This window comes from Mchenga conophoros, linkage group LG1 (genome assembly GCF_057382185.1).
Source record: "Mchenga conophoros isolate Kocher_MC1m ecotype Shallow Benthic linkage group LG1, M_conophoros_male_GT1.1, whole genome shotgun sequence".
NCBI classification, from domain to species: domain Eukaryota; kingdom Metazoa; phylum Chordata; class Actinopteri; order Cichliformes; family Cichlidae; genus Mchenga; species Mchenga conophoros.
The window spans coordinates 33,350,312-33,363,580 of record NC_140526.1 but is presented as its reverse complement, the minus strand read 5'-3'; positions in this window follow the sequence as shown (position 1 = coordinate 33,363,580).

The window sequence follows — 13,269 nt, the reverse complement described above, 5'->3', positions numbered from 1 at the left end:
GCCTAGCAGGGTGAGCTGTCCCCAGGGTAGACTTCATCTTTCAAAACTCTGCCAGAGACATTGGAGAGAGGGAAAGGATGACGGGCAGAGGAGGTCTTCAGCTACCAAAGAGTGATGGGTGATGTCAGAAGGGTGCAGTCAAGCACATGCAGCCCCTGGCTCTGCTGGGACAGTGTCTACGTCTCGGTGGCAAGATGTGCCTTGCATATCATCCAAAGAGATCACCACTTTCTCTCTATGTTCAGACGCCTAAGAAACTTTGCTGACTCACAGAAGAACTCAGTCTTTTAAATGTCAGTATGCAACTGTCTACACTATATTTTTAAATGTATATCTTTCACTGGTCTGTGAAATGCATAGATAAAATTGCAGGGCTGCTGCTAAACCAATAGTTTACCACCTGAGGGTCAAAAACAACTATCAGTTTGAATAATAATTTAAGGGATATTAATACTTTTGAAGTTCTGCTGCATAGCCATCCAGCATGTCCTTCAAAAAATGGTTTGCAGTCTTTCAACAGAGTGACCCATCTATCTATCTCTCTGGACATAAAAGTAATACTGGCAAGAGTCTGTTCCTATGTGACGCTAACCTTCTTGTGCTCTCTGGCGGTCATCCAGAAATTATCTGTCATGTTCCTGAAAAACGTACTTGTTGCTTGGTTCCCGAGTTTGACTCCTGTGAAACGAACTTTTATTATTAAAAAAATAAACTCGTCATTGGCCTCTGAATCCTGTGTTTGAGTCTTCAAATCTCTGGCATTATGACAATGACAATGACCCTGAAAACAGGCTGTAAATAGACTGATTCCTCCATATTGTTTTTTTTTTTACTTTGCTTGAGCACTCCAAGCACTTTATACCACGAGCCTCATTCAAACAAACATTTATATGAATACATTTTCTGTGCCTGAGTGCTTTCTATCCAACATTCACAGATGATCGCAGATTAATGATGATTTCCCAGAGAATTTATCAGGAGCAATTAAGGGTCCAGTATCTTGCCCAAGGATATTATGACCAGTGTTGGTCAAGTTACTTAAAAAGTAATCAGTAACTAATTACTGATTACTTCCCCCAAAAAGTAATCCCGTTACTTTACTGATTGCTTGTTTTCAAAAGTAATTAATTACTTAGTTACTTAGTTACTTTTTAAAAACACGATTTACAACCTGAATAGGTGATAAAGCAATAGATCTTTCAGCCCAATCCTACTTTTTCTACATAATCCACCATACAAAATGTAATCAAATGGAAAAGTCCCTTTTTAAAACTTGTTTTATTAGTTTTAATCTTTTAATTTTATGCATCAAGCAAAAATTTAATTATATGCAACATTCCCTGACTGGAAGAAATTTGTTTAATATTTAAACCTATTTTCTGCACATTCCAGCACATAAAATCAATTTTTTGTGTGTTAACACTCACTCTTTCAAATAGATGCAAGTAAAACACAGCAGAAAATAAATAAAGTCAAAGACTCAGCGGTCCTTTTGCTCTATTTTCACCTGTAAAGCAGGAGTGGGGTAGGCGGAGGTTTATCCTGGTGCAGGTGTGCCGCAGCGGTCAGTGGAAGAATTCGCGAGTTTCTCTGTGAATTTCCCATTATGTCGTAGCGCACTTGGAGCTTGTTTGGAAGTTTAGGGGGTTTTTTCGCTGTAAAAAGAAGTTTTCTTCCCACTCACAACGGACACTAATGTTTTTGTCACTTTTTATGGAATCATGCTCATACTCTCTCCCGCACTCGATATGTTATCCATTGTTGATCTGCACACAGCTGTTGTCACGAACGTCGCACTCGCTAACATCCCTGTCATGAGACATTCTCACAAAAAATCACAGTTTTAGTAATGCAGTAACGCAGTAACGCAGCATTCCTATGGGAAAGTAACGGTAATCTAATTACCGTTTTTGCAATAGTAATCCCTTACTTTACTCGTTACTTGAAAGAAGTAATCGGATTACAGTAACTACTGTAATTACTTCCCATCTCTGATTATGACACGCCGAATAGAGCAGCCAGAGATAAAACCACTAACCTTAGAGTTAGTAGGCAACATACCACAGCCATCCAACGCTGTGTTTGAAGTGTGTTTGGAAATTCCAGCTAAACCACTTGCTTTTATATAATGGTCAGCTGTTTTGCTGATTCATCTAAACATCCTGACCTCGTCCAAAGAGGATTTTGATGCACTTCCTTCTTTGCCCCTGATGGATGACAACTATGTGGCTTTGCCACTTGAATGCAAAGATAACCTAAAAGACTAATGCAGTTTTCTCTTTTTGAAGCGTTAAGAAGGGTCTTAAATATTCAGCTTCTTTAAATAAAAGGAAATAAATCAGGTGAATTTTAATTTACACTGATGATATTTTAGAGAGAGAGAGAGAGAGAGAGAGAGAGAGAGAGAGAGAGAGAGAGAGAGAGAGAGAGAGAGAGAGAGAGAGAGAAATGTGGAGGGTAAAGGTAACAGTGGTCCCAGTGGTAACTGGAGCACTCGGTGCAGTGATTCCCAAGCTACGCGAGTAGCTCCAGCAGATCCCAGGAACAACATCCAAGATCTCTGTCCAGAAGAGCGAAGTCCTAGGAACAGCTTTTTTTTAAAGCAGGTCTTACCCAGCCTAGAATTTAAAAGACAGTATGAAACCCATCTGGTGTACCTGTGTGGTGTGGATTGATACTACAAGATAATATGGCAGCTTGAGCCTGGGGAGATAGAAAGAAAATACATTCACATACACTTAAACACACACAGAGTGACAGTGTTAAAAAAACAATGACAAAAACAATGAAAAAACTTTTTGAAATAAAGTTTCTACTCAGAAAATCCACATGCATTCAGACTGTGACATCCTGCAGTTACAGAGCAGAAGGTGACTGGAGGGAGGAAGAATTACATGTGGAGCTTTGGCAATACCACTAGAAGCCCTCTTTCTCTCTCTCCACACACACACACACACACACACACACACACACACACACACACACACACACACACACACACACACACACACACACGATATGTTTCTTAGTGCCCTCTACATGATGAAAACCGCAGATGTCTCTTATGCCCTGATGATTGCTGCAAGTGGTCCTTTTCAAGCTGGGAAACAAATGTTGCCAGGGTCACTGAATCATGAAGGTCATGTGATGCATCATTCAGTTCCCTTCTGTCACAGTGACCTAACTGCACCCCGCTTCAGTACTAAAGACAATCTGCAATAATTCGAAGTTTTTTTGTCGTTGTTGTTGGGTTTTGTTCCTAGTATTCTGTCAGAGGCAGGAGACTTTCTTCTTGGTCTGATTTCTTTCTTTCTTCTTGGTCTGAAGACTGTGTCATGGAAAATATCGCTATTAAACAGCAAAAAAGAAAAAAGAAAGGATGGATTCTGCAGGCAATGATATTCTTTGTCCTATTTTTAACTATGACATTAAGCAATTTGAGTCTGAAATGATAAGTGCACGCATCTTACTTACTTTGAATTTGAATCTGAATTAATGTCATTTATAAAAAATAATGCAATAAAACAACATTAAAAAAGGTAAGTGCTAAACTTACATAAGCCAGCCTGTCAGAGTTCACTTGTGCAGGATGTAAAATAGTAACAAAAGTGCATCCATTACTAAATCATAGCTTTCACTGCTAATGATGTACTGGTTGTAGAAGTATCCTTAAGTATGTGCTGCACATGGCAGCCCAAGGGAAATCTGTGAGATGAGGTAATACAGTTGGAAGTTGTAATTAAATAATTTTTAATATTTAAGAGAGTTTAAAAGCTACTGCTTTTGTTAACAAACCCACAGAGAATATCATCCACCTCTGCAGTGCTTTCAAACTTTAATTTTGGCTTACTGAGTTGGTTTTATTGCATCACATCACATACAGCATTAGCGACGGGCTGAAGAAAGATCATGTAATTGGTAAAGAACAAAAGATTTCTTTTTACAGAAATTGATGAAGGCTAATACAGAGATAAAAGGACAGTGATTCATACTGGACTGACATACCACCTCAGTGCTTGTTGTCTAATTAGGCCATTTCTTGTTGTTGTGAACATTATTGGTTGCTTACTGACATTCAAAGCAATATCTGTAAATACACTTGGAGGGACAGAGTAGCAGCATTGTGGTACTTTTGGCAAAATGAGAAAAGTGCAATATTTTGTGCAATTATACATAAAGATTTCCAATAACTCTAAAACAACAAATGAGTAACACATGATTTTCTGTTGAGCTATGGAGGCCTCATATTATTTAGAATTATTCCAAGACCACAGTGGCAATTGCAGCTTCTGCACTTCTTCTTGGAATCTCTTCTGTTGTTGTCATTAAATTATGTACTATTAAATAATGATGTGTGATGGAGGAATTTTACATAATCCTTCCTTAGCAATTGCAAATAGCAAGGAAACACCTTACTACACAGAAAACTGTGTCATTGTCAAATTGCACATAAATGATCAAAAGAAAAAGTATTTGCCCCATCAGTTATAGATAGATTAGTATTACTGCTGCAGATGGTTGAGCTGGACTTCATTTTAAATAGTTATTTCACAGTGTTTCATATGGTAGTGGTTTACATAGTCACTCAGCAAGTGAAATAATCCTGGTTTGGTCCCACGAGGAGACATGAATCCCTCCCTGGGAAAGGGCATCTGCTGTAAAGTTCTGCAAAATCAAATGTTCAGAGCTGTGGTGACTGCTTGTAAATGAGAGAGCAACTGTAAGTAGCATTCTGTTTAATCTTTAGTACTAAATCATATTCTAAAAAAAAAATTAATTTTTTTTAATCTCCTTGTCCTGTGTGGATGACAAATCTCTAAATAAATAGCTTTTAATTAGCAGATCTACAAATTCATTAAAAAACAAAATTCTATTCATCCAAATATAATTTATTCGAATATATAAATACATTATACTATAATTTATTATATATTTGATCTCATGTATTTAACTATTTTTTTTTAATTAAACGTATTTTTAAGACAAAAGGACTCAAAGCTGAATTAAAAGACTTGAGCCCTGTGTGACATGGTAACTGCCAATATCTACATGGGGATTCAAAATTTAATGAAAAATGAAAGTGTTGTTTTAGCGATTGTGGCTCAAGAGTTGGGAGTTCGCCTTGTAATCGGAAGGTTGCCGGTTCGAGCCCCGGCTCGGACAGTCTTGGTCGTTGTGTCCTTGGGCAAGACACTTCACCCGTTGCCTACTGGTGGTGGTCAGAGGGCCTGGTGGCGCCAGTGTTCGGCAGCTTCGCCCCAGGGTGGCTGTGGCTACAATGTAGCTTGCCATCACCAGTGTGTGAATGTGTGGATAACTGAATGTAGTGTAAAGCGCTTTGGGGTCCTTAGGGACTAGTAAAGCGGTATACAAATACAGGCCATTTACCATAGCCACACAGATGGCTAAACTTTGTTTGGTCAGTTATGTTATTGATATTATTATTATTTATATTATTGATATTTATATTATTATATTCAAAGGGCTTGAGGAGAGCCTGTTCAATTTGCCTGTTTATTAAACCTGACATGTTCACACGGTAGCCCTGAGAGGCCATTTGGACTGCAACTTAATAAAACACCAGCAATGAGGGGGGAAAAAGCTGCAAAAGCACACAAAACACAATGGAAATAGGAAAAAAGAAAACAGAAATAGAAAAAAACAAAAATGGTAATAGGAAAAAACAGATTTCCAAAAGCACAAGGGAAGTGTTTCTGGGGAGACAAAAACCCAACGGACCAGTTGCAGGAACCAATACCTGCTAGGTAAGTGTGTTTTTAATCTATCGGTTCATATAATACTGATGACGGATTTTTAGGCTAATAGTCAGGCTAACACACTTACCTCTCATCTTTTCTTTCTTCACAAAACCAATAGATCCTCCACTTCTTTTCACTGTCTCCCAGCACAATTCTTAGCATATTTTGGTCATTGAAAATCCTCTCTGTATCATCAGGAATTTTGCTAGTGCACTAAGGGAGTCACTAGAAAGCTTCACAATATAATTCCATACAAAATGCAACTCATAACTGATCTCAAAGCAGTGAAAGCAGAGCTATTGGTCTTCCGTCAAAGACCAGAAATTTCTATAATGTACATGATATTACAGTTTGACAAGCTAAAGCCTTTAATAATGGGACACAGACACATTTTCAAAACAGTGGACTGATTTCAGTGGGATTGTAGTGATGTGGGAATAATTCTGCTTCCAGAGACAATAGCACTCTGGGACCACAAGACAGCAGTACAGTGATATCCACCCTTTACAATACAGTTAAGGATGGATGCAAACGGGCACAGAAGAAGCTTTATTACAGAATGATATCTGAGATCAGAAGATATGTCTATTTTTTAGATTTTAATAGAGAAACAGAACTTGGATTGCTTCCCCCACTGACGGTACCCCACTGCAAGACTGTAAAGCCAATCTTGCTTGTTAACCTCTTAGTAATAACATTTTCTTCATGAAAAGTACTTTCCTAATGATTATTGGATGGTTGAAGTGTTTGAATCTTCTTTCTGCACAATATTTACCTGAAGAAGAAATGGGGAGAATAGTAACTGTAAAGAACATACAGTCAACAAATGATCCATCCTTATTTAACTGCACTTTAGCCAAACCCATGACCTAAGCATTCTACTAATACCACACTTGCACTGACTTACACCTAATTAAGTAAATATAGACTCATCATCGGGCAATTTCAGAATATATTTGCTCATGCATTTATGCAAGTCTCTTTTAAATGTTATAAATAGTAAAGATGCGGGTTCTTTTAACTTGACTGCATATTACGGGTAATTTCTTTCTCTGCGCACTAACTAATCATTTATATGTTGATGATTTGTTTCATGGTATGCTTAACCTAATCTAAAGTTCCTAATAAAGCTTTGATAATACATATTTAAAAATCCAAATATTTGATTCTAATTAGTAACAGCGTAAAGCATAATAAAAAATGAATTGTTAATTATTAAATGCATCAGTGTTTAAAAGGCACCAGCAAGGTGCACAGTGCTGGTGTAACACCTTGACTTTCAATTCAATTCAATTCAATTTTATTTATATAGCGCCAAATCACAACATAAGTCGCCTCAAGGTGCTTCATAGATACAGAGAAAAAAACCCAACAATCATATGACCCCCTATGAGCAAGCACTTTGGCAACAGTGGGAAGGAAAAACTCCCTTTTAACAGGAAGAAACCTCCGGCAGAACCAGGCTCAGGGAGGGGCGGCCATCTGCTGCGACCGGTTGGGGTGAGAGAAGGAAGACAGGATAAAAGACATGCTGTGGAAGAGAGACAGAGGTATGATTCAATGCAGAGAGGTCTGTTAACACATAGTGAGTGAGAAAGGTGACTGGAAAGGAAAAACTCAATGCATCATGGGAATCCCCCAGCAGCCTATGTCTATTGCAGCATAACTAAGGGAGGATTCAGGGTCACCTGCTCCAGCCCTAACTATATGCTTTAGCAAAAAGGAAAGTTTTAAGCCTAATCTTGAAAGTAGAGATAGTGTCTGTCTCCTGAATCCAAACTGGAAGCTGGTTCCACAGAAGAGGGGCCTGAAAACTGAAGGCTCTCCCTCCCATTCTACTTTTAAATACTCTAGGAACAACAAGTAGGCCTGCAGAGCAAGAGCGAAGTGCTCTAATAGGGTGATATGGTACTACAAGGTCATTAAGATAAGATGGGGCCTGATTATTTAAGACCTTGTATGTGAGGAGCAGGATTTTGAATTCAATTCTGGATTTAACAAGAAGCCAATGAAGGGAAGCCAAAACAGGAGAAATATGCTCTCTTTTTCCAGTCCCTGTCAGTACTCTTGCTGCAGCATTTTGGATTAGCTGAAGGCTTTTCAGTGAGTTTTTTGGACATCCTGATAATAATGAATTACAGTCGTCCAGCCTGGAAGTAATAAATGCATGAACTAGTTTTTCAGCATCACTGAGTGACAGGATATTTCTAACTTTAGAGATGTTCCGCAAATGGAAGAACGCAGTCTTACATATTTGTTTAATATGTGCATTGAAGGACATGTCCTGGTCAAAAATGACTCCAAGGTTCCTCACAGTGTTACTGGAGGCCAAGGTAATGCCATCCAGAGTAAGAATCTGGTTAGATACCATATTTCTAGGCTTTTCGGGGCCGAGTACAATAACCTCAGTTTTATCTGAATTAAGAAGCAGAAAGTTAGCGGCCATCCAGGTCTTTATGTCTTTAAGACATTCCTGCAGTTTAACTAATTGGTGTGTGTTATCTGGCTTCATGGACAGATAGAGCTGGGTGTCATCTGCATAGCAGTGAAAATGTATGCTATGTCTTCTAATGATACTGCCTAAGGGAAGCATGTATAATGTAAACAGAATTGGTCCTAGCACTGAACCCTGTGGAACTCCATAATTAACCTCAGTGTGTGAAGAGGACTCTCCATTTACATGAACAAACTGGAGTCTATTAGATAGATATGATACAAACCACTGCAGTGCAGTACCTGTAATACCTACAGCATGTTCTAATCGCTCTAATAGGATATTATGGTCGACAGTATCGAATGCTGCACTAAGGTCTAGCAGGACAAGCACAGAGATGAGTCCACTGTCAGAGGCCATAAGAAGATCATTTGTAACCTTCACTAAAGCTGTTTCTGTGCTGTGATGAGCTCTGAAACCTGACTGAAACTCTTCAAATAAACCATTCCTCTGCAGATGATCTGTTAGCTGTTTGACAACTACTCTTTCAAGGATTTTTGATATGAAAGGAAGGTTGGAGATTGGCCTATAATTAGCTAAGACTGCTGGGTCTAGAGATGGCTTTTTGAGTAAAGGTTTAACTACAGCTAGCTTGAAGGCCTGTGGTACATAGCCGATCATTAGAGATAGGTTGATCATATTTAAGATCGAAGAATAAATTTTTTTTGTAGGAATGGGGTCTAAAAGACACGTTGATGGCTTGGAGGAAGTAATTATTGAAGTTAACTCAGAAAGATTTCTTTGTGTTCTCTTCTCCTAAAATTGAACTTATTCAAAGCCACACCTATTTCTCAGGTGGCAGAGCAGGTCAGCCACTAATCAGAAGGTTGGTGTTTTGATCCCAGGCTGCCTTCTGGCTGCATGCCAAATATCCTTGGGCAAGATACTAACCCCATGTTTTGCCTACTGGTGGTAGTCAGAGGGCCCGGTGGTGCCAGTGTCCGGCAGCCTCGCCTCTGTCAGTGCGGCCCAGGGCAGCTGTGGCTACAATGTAGCTTGCCACCACCAGTGTGTGAATGTGTATGTGAATGGGTGGATGACTGAATGTAGTGTAAAGCACTTTGGGGTCCTTAGGGACTAAGTAAAGCGCTATACAAATACAGACCATTTACCATTTCTGAGTAAAAAAATCACATCAAGAATCAGATCAGATCTGGTTTTCCATTTTCACATCTAATAGACACCTTTATTACTGTATCTGCCCGTATTACAGTATTAGTCACGCTTTTGTGCTTCAGTACAGATGGTCCTGAATTCTGTAGCCTGGACTTAACTTACATCCAATTAGTGGCTGTCTAGTGCTCTTTAACTAATATGCATTGATAAATAGAATTAAAAAAACAACACAAAGTAATATTTAAAATTCACATATCTTAGATACATAATGTTATTACAACAGAGATGAAAGTTAATTTCATTAATGCACATTACTTGGTACATGGACTGTTACGTAGCAGCACTCAAATTAAAAGCAAAAGTAAATCCCTTTGTTTCTAAGTCTAATTATACTTAACCGAGTTAGTCATGATTCTTTGGTTTATTTGGTATCATGAAGTAAATATTATCAGATTTAATAATGCTAATAACCCACAGAGTTTAATTGCAAAACTAACCCTGTGTTTTTTCTTTATAGCATTAATTTGAGCATTTATTTTGCCTCCTTATCTATTTTCACTACAGTAAATGCTATCAACTTCAGTGAAGGAGCTTCTTTTTCTCTTGTCTCAAGTTTCTAAATATATCACCCTGTACAGCTGTTGCTGTCAGGAATGACCTGAAAACAGCTAAAAAGGGAGGTTTGACACGTGGTATATATGTAACAGGCTTTCCCTGCTAAATCCGTCTCTGTGTTTGCCAATAAAGCAACCACGACAAATTGATCTGAGAATGAGGAACTCATGAGGAAGGCTTCTATGGCTAGGGTATTAAAGCAGAATAGCACAGAAATTCAGCCTTAATTCACTTGCTGCCCTGTAACATTTAAGTACGTGAACAGTAAATGTAGAGTAGACTTTTCACTGTTTTCTTTGAACCAAAAAAAGCCCCTCTTCATTTGCTGTGTGGACTCCTTCCATATGGAAAAGAAATATTAAAAACTTATATGATTTACTCATGAAAGTGGCCACTTTCTCATTACTTTCACATATTGTTTTAGTAAGTATCCAAAACATACAAGTTTCTTTATATAATTTTTCAAGGGATCTTATATCTGTTTTCACTCTTGAATGCTTTTCATACAAGTTTCACACAAGACAGATACAAACTTTATAAGATTTATATATATCTTTTCCATATGGGCTAGTAATATGTCAGATACAAGCGACTGCATGATTAAATCATTTAAAAGTACAGAATACTTCTTTTAAACTCACACACAAAACGTCTTCTCTCCTGACATGATATATTTTATCTTGTTTCATAAGAAATCTTCAAATTTTCAATGAAGTACTGTCTTCAGTAAAATAGCCATGATAAAAATATTGTCAAAAAAAATATGTATGTTTAAGTGTATGGGCGTGTGAAGAGGCTTGAATCTAATTATGTGTCACATTACAGTATGTACAGTACGCATAGTGTTACTAGGCAGTGCTATCTTTGTCCATAGAGCTCCGTCACACAATCCTTGCATTTCAAGAACTCGACACCTGTTTTGCTACACAGACAGGGTGGAGTCACAGCTCGACTCTAACAAGATATTCAGGGCAAGGAGCGGAAGCAGAAACTTATTCTGGTTACTAAATAATGTAAAGACCAAGAATAAAAAATATTGCTTTTGTTTGTCTTGCAGGCCGGGACCCCTTTTGAAATCACTAGTGACTGATAAAAGGCCAAGGAAATGGAATTCTACACTAAGCTGATGAATTCTGGACAAAATGTTTTATTAATCTTTCTGACCAAAGTTACCATAAAAAAATGCATGACTTGACTACTTGAATTCAAAGGTGTTGCTTCTAGTAATGAACACACAGCGAAATATTATCATAAAGCTCTGTGGAGTTTTTTTGTGTGTGTATGTGTATCTTTTTTGATTCAATCTCACACCTCACTTTGAGGTGAAACGAGCCACTGTTTTCAGCGAAGCAGCTGTAGAACTGGCTACCCATTGAGCACCAAGCTAAACACAGGCAAAGGTAATGGCTGGAGCACTTTCTGGAGTTTGTCAAGAGAATCAAGAAAGGTGACCTCAAATTTCTAGTTACAAACAATATCCTGTTTTTCTTTCTGCTAGATACTTTAAAAAAAAAGCAAGTCAAGTTAGTCACCGTATCAATTAATAAGGGGGTAATACACCAGTGTCTCATTTTTATTCCTGTCCTAAATGGGAACTTCTGAGACTTGAGCATAGCCCCAGCTTACTGACTTTGTTGGTGTGGCTGGAACATAAAGGCCATTACACACTGAGTTGAACGCATTGCATTTTTGCTGGAAATGCGTTCTCAAAAAACATGCTGTGAAAAAACAAACTCAATATCAAACAATGACGATCTGGTCCTGATGTTTCTAATCAAGAACATAAAGAAACTGATATTCTGGGTCATCCGATTCTCACAAAAAGGCATCAGCGGGGAGAATTTCATGGTTTGATCCAGGAGATGTAACTGTATCACAACCAGTTTTGGGTAAGTTACTTTAAATTAGTAACTTAGTTACATTACTAGTTACTTCCACCAAAAGTAACTCAGTTACTTCAAGTTACTCGTTACTTTCAAAGTAACTAGTTACTAGGGAAAGTAACTTTGGTTTTACTCAGACTTCTCTTGTTAATGTGTTGCTAAATGGATACCCAGCAAGTTTGCCAGTCTTCTAGCTTGCTTACTTGCCACAAGTGCACTGTGCCACCTACCAAAGGAAAAAAAATGTGCATATTTCCACGAGAGAAATCCCACGCCTGGACGGTCGTTGACCGCCGCCATGATTCTAGCCTACGTCACAGCGTCATGTGCGCTTTTTACATCCAACACCAAAACTGCAGTCGTGGTGCTTTCGATTGTACTCAGAACTCAGAAATTCTGCCTTCCGAATAGGAAGATGTAGGTAACACCAGACTGCAGATGAGCTGCATACAGAGCTGGACTGGGACAAAAAAAAATCGTCCCGGGCATTTTGACTAGAGACCGGCCCACCATTATAGCAAAAATCATAAAGCCTTTGAATGAAAACAAACACTGTTGTGACTGTGATGTTCACTGTCTTGATGGTATATATGTATCAATCTATCAATCGTTTGTTGTAAGACTCAGATAATTATTTATTAAAAGCTAGGCATTTGAAATGAGAATAAGAAAGTATTTCTTTGTGCCCCCCTTTCCCTGTTAATGCCCTATCTGGCCCCTGGCAACACTTTGCTAGATCTGCCCCTGCACAGTTACCAGCTGTCAGCTGCTTAGAAAAGGATCCTGGGGTTATTTGTCTCTCAGAAACAGTTCATAACTTCCCTTCAACTCATTCATGTCACCTAAAAGGTAAACCTGTTTCTCCATCACCTGTTCAGCTCTGATGATTCAGTAAGGACATCTCCTGGTTTCATCTTCATGTTTCCCACTCACCAGATATACAAACCGATATCATGACCAACAGCTTTACAGCTGTGGCTCCAGCAAACATCAGCTGATACTAGAAAGTAATATTAAATAAATTCTAACAACAGCTGATCAAACATGCTGCTGTTGTTTAACGCGACATCCGGTGGTTTCCTCTTTCTGGCACAAAGTGGACGATAAATAAACAAGAGGAAAAAAGCCGATCAGCTGATCATTGATCAGTTTCATGATTAAAGTAGCAACAGGAGAGGGAGGGGAGAGAATGAGAGAAGAAGAGGCAGCTGTGTAGCAAAGACAGAATAACTCCAGCTTTGTGTCTTTTTCATTGTAGCTGAAGTCTGGGACAAACTGTTCCTTTTCACCTAAATACGAAACGCGTAATAATTTCTCTGAATACGAGACGATTCCGTTTTTTAGGGAACGGTTGGCAACTCTAATAATTAACCATATGAACAAAATAAAGTTCAACATCATT